The sequence below is a fragment of the Oncorhynchus mykiss genome, chromosome 12 (genome assembly GCF_057628025.1).
Source record: "Oncorhynchus mykiss isolate SJ-2025 chromosome 12, ASM5762802v1, whole genome shotgun sequence".
Classification (NCBI taxonomy): Eukaryota; Metazoa; Chordata; class Actinopteri; order Salmoniformes; family Salmonidae; genus Oncorhynchus; species Oncorhynchus mykiss.
Genome location: NC_143033.1, coordinates 92,073,629 through 92,077,652, shown reverse-complemented (window position 1 = coordinate 92,077,652; position 4,024 = coordinate 92,073,629). Strand labels below are relative to the sequence as shown.

General features: G+C 43.0%; 1 protein-coding gene across 1 annotated transcript in view; it reads right to left on the bottom strand.

Annotated features, from left to right (window-relative positions):
* Positions 1–1,766: 1,766 nt before the first annotated feature.
* Positions 1,767–4,024, bottom strand: part of LOC110538765 (extracellular serine/threonine protein kinase FAM20C) — a 73,209-nt gene continuing 70,951 nt past the window's right edge. Inside the window, exon 10 of the mRNA XM_090191519.1 lies at positions 1,767–4,024. This exon is cut by the window's right edge and continues 1,782 nt beyond it. The gene's annotated coding sequence lies outside the window, so the exon portion shown is untranslated.

Here is a 4,024-nt window from a genome sequence, read left to right as displayed (position 1 = left end):
CAATGGGCTGTCCACCTCTTCCTGCATCCTGATCTGGCAACCCAGGGAACCTGGAGAGTGAGTTTATACAGGATACCAAGGTCACTCAGTAAACACAGATAATAAAGCACACCAAGACTAGGCCTCACAATCAAACACAGATAAATACAGGAGACTCAGGACTTGACCTCTCAATAGAATACTGTCTGTTCAGACAAGATACCAGAACCAAGGCATGTCAATAGCCACAAGACACTCATGACATCAGACATGACCTCAGACATGATATCAGACATGACATTAGATATGACATTAGACATGACATCAGACATGACCTCTGACATGACATCAGACATGACATTAGATATGACATTAGACATGACATCAGACATGACCTCTGACATGACATCAGACATGACATTAGATATGACATTAGACATGACATCAGACATAACCTCTGACATGACATCAGACATGACCTCTGACATGACATCAGACATGACATTAGATATGACATTAGACATGACATCAGACATGACATTAGATATGACATTAGATATGACATTAGATATGACATTAGACATGACATCAGACATGACATCAGATATGACATTAGACATGATATCAGACATGACATCAGACATGACATCAGAGTAGACATTCACATCATAAGTGATATCCTGTTCATGATAGGACATGATGACAATATCTAATCTTTAGGTTTCAGGACCTTGTAGAGGGCATTGATAGCGTACTACCTATTTTGTGTGATCATAGCCAGATGAGGGTTGGTGAAGGATGGTCTGCGATGGGGACAGGGAGAAATTATAGGGTGTTGATTATGCATATATGCTTCAAGCCAGTAAAATCAACCAGAAAGACTACTGCTTTTCTCCTTCTAGTGGCCAAATGCATTATCATCCTAAACCCTCTATTGAACCATGAGTATTGGGGTTGTGCCATTGCACAACAGCTGCTGTTGCTGAAAGTACAAGTTGATCAGCCAGTGATCCAAACAGCTGTAGGTAGAGGAGCTCCAAGTTCCCGGAAGAACAAGATGATGCTGATAATACCTTTAAGGAGAGAAGCTTAGAGATTAACACTCAGCGAAAAGATTACACTGCAGTCTTCAGATTACTGTGTGACTGTGTGTGTGAGAGAGAGGGTGTGTCTGCGTGTAAGAGAGAGAGAGTGTGTGACTGTGTGTCTAAGTCTGTGTGTGTGTATGAGAGAGTGTGTGTGTGTATGAGAGTGTGTGTAAGAATGTGTCTAAGTCTTTGTGTGTGTGTGTGTGTGAGAGAGACTGTGTGTAAGTGTCCTATGTGTGATTCTGCAGGAGGCTGCTGAGGTATCAGTTTAAGGGGGAAAGCTGGGTTGAGTCGCAGGGAGTCAGAGTGCAGCTGAAGACGTCAGGGGTCAGAGTGCAGCTGAAGACTTCAGGGGTCAGGATACTTCACATATAATACTCATTCAGTACCTCCAGACGGTCTGTGTGGATGGCTGGCAGCATATTCACAACCGACCTCCCTCTCTCTCTTTATTCAGGCCAAGCATTGATCCTCTAGCCAGATGTTGAAATATCTCTTTAATTCTTATTTCATATTCTAACCCCCTTCCAAGGATAGATACACATACACTCATGCACACACACACTCAAACACAAACACTCATGCACTCAGACTGACGGATGCAAACACACACACGCACGCACGCACGCACGCACGCACACACACACACACACACACACACACACACACACACACACACACACACACACACACACACTCTTTGTTGTAATTTTTTTATTGCACACCTTTATCATTTAGCTAACAGATGTTCACAGCAACAATGCAATAGGAGAAAACAGAACAGAAGCGTATCGCTGCGGCACTGCAGCCTCTTAGGTCTTCCAATATATTTATAGATATTTACACTGACAATATGAAAATCGCAAGTACAACGCCCAGGGCTGAGTTAACCCTTTAACTGCTGCTGTATGAAGGGAGGAGAAGGCTGAGTTGGTAGAGCAACTCCAGGGTTGTGGGTTCGATTCCCACGGAGGACCAGTACAAAAATGTATGCACTCACTACTGTAAGTCACTCTGGATAAGAGCGTCTGCTAAATGACTCAAACGTAAATGTATAATGTTAACTCTTTCAACTTAGTCTGAGGATCCAGGTCACACAGGCTGTAGTGTGACCTCTATGTAGTTGTAGTCCTGTTCATATGGCCACCTGAAACATTCAGTATACCCAACATTCCACAGGCACCAGGTTAGCCATACGTAGCCAGATTCTAGGGGCTATTGGTGGAATATAGAACGCCTGTATAGAGCTCAACGCTTCCAGCAATCAAAGACACCTTTTTCAGATCATAAAATGGACAGTAAATAGTACCAAAGTATAATTAGTACCAAAACATAATTAGTACCAAAACATAATTAGTACCAAAACATAATTAGTACCAAAACATAATTAGTACCAAAACATAAAGAGAAATGTTTCAAAAAGAGAAAAACCTTATTTCCACATCCATGTTTAAATGTCATGACACGTCAATAAATCCTTTTCATTTGGAAAAGCGTTGAACAATACAACAGGAACATTGTGCGTGACTGTGTAGCCTGGATTGTAACAGAAAACTGCATTTGACATTTGTTTGGTGTTGTAATGGTAACTTTAGTTGGTATAAAAGATGAATGGCATGACAACGGGGTAGTGCATCTGACTTGTATACTGGTATACACTGTAGTCACAGTTCCAACCTATCTTTACATCCACATGGATAGAGACTAGACTATTTCTCCCAAATAATCATTTCGCTGTTACTGACGTCAACTTGAGGCTGCGTGAAGTGTGAACAAAACTGGTGAGATATTGTTGGTAATAAAATAATCTCACGTGGGGATAAAGCAAAGAGATCATGTATTTTGGGGGAAAAACAGCAAAAATCTCTCATTTGTTGATATGCAGATACATGGGGATTTTTACCAAGACCTCGAAGGCCTATTAAATGAATAGTGTCAGATTGATATTCTCTCATGGCAGTATTTACATAGTCCTGTATTATTATTATATGTATGAATCCCAAATCGCACCCTATTCCATATATAGTGCACTACTTTTGACCAGAGCCCTATGGAGTTAGGATGTCATTTGGGAGGTACCCTTTGTATCCACATCCTGTAAGCCAGGACTGCCATGCCAGCTGAGACCAGAACAGATAGGCTCAGCTAACGTGAGATCTCTGAGACCAGAACAAGTAGGCTCAGCTAACGTGAGATCTCTGAGACCAGAACAGATAGGCTCAGCTAACGTGAGATCTCTGAGACCAGAACAGATAGGCTCAGCTAACGTGAGATCTCTGAGACCAGAACAGATAGGCTCAGCTAACGTGAGATCTCTGAGACCAGAACAGATAGGCTCAGCTAACGTGAGATCTCTGAGACCAGAACAGATAGGCTCAGCTAACGTGAGATCTCTGAGACCAGAACAGGTAGGCTCAGCTAACGTGAGATCTCTGAGACCAGAACAGATAGGCTCAGCTAACGTGAGATCTCTGAGACCAGAACAGATAGGCTCAGCTAACGTGAGATCTCTGAGACCAGAACAGATAGGCTCAGCTAACGTGAGATCTCTGAGACCAGAACAGATAGGCTCAGCTAACGTGAGATCTCTGAGACCAGAACAGATAGGCTCAGCTAACGTGAGATCTCTGAGACCAGAACAGGTAGGCTCAGCTAACGTGAGATCTCTGAGACCAGAACAGATAGGCTCAGCTAACGTGAGATCTCTGAGACCAGAACAGATAGGCTCAGCTAACGTGAGATCTCTGAGACCAGAACAGATAGGCTCAGCTAAAGTGAGATCTCTGAGACCAGAACAGATAGGCTCAGCTAACGTGAGATCTCTGAGACCAGAACAGATAGGCTCAGCTAACGTGAGATCTCTGAGACCAGAACAGGTAGGCTCAGCTAACGTGAGATCTCTGAGACCAGAACAGGTAGGCTCAGCTAACGTGAGATCTCTGAGACCAGAACAGATA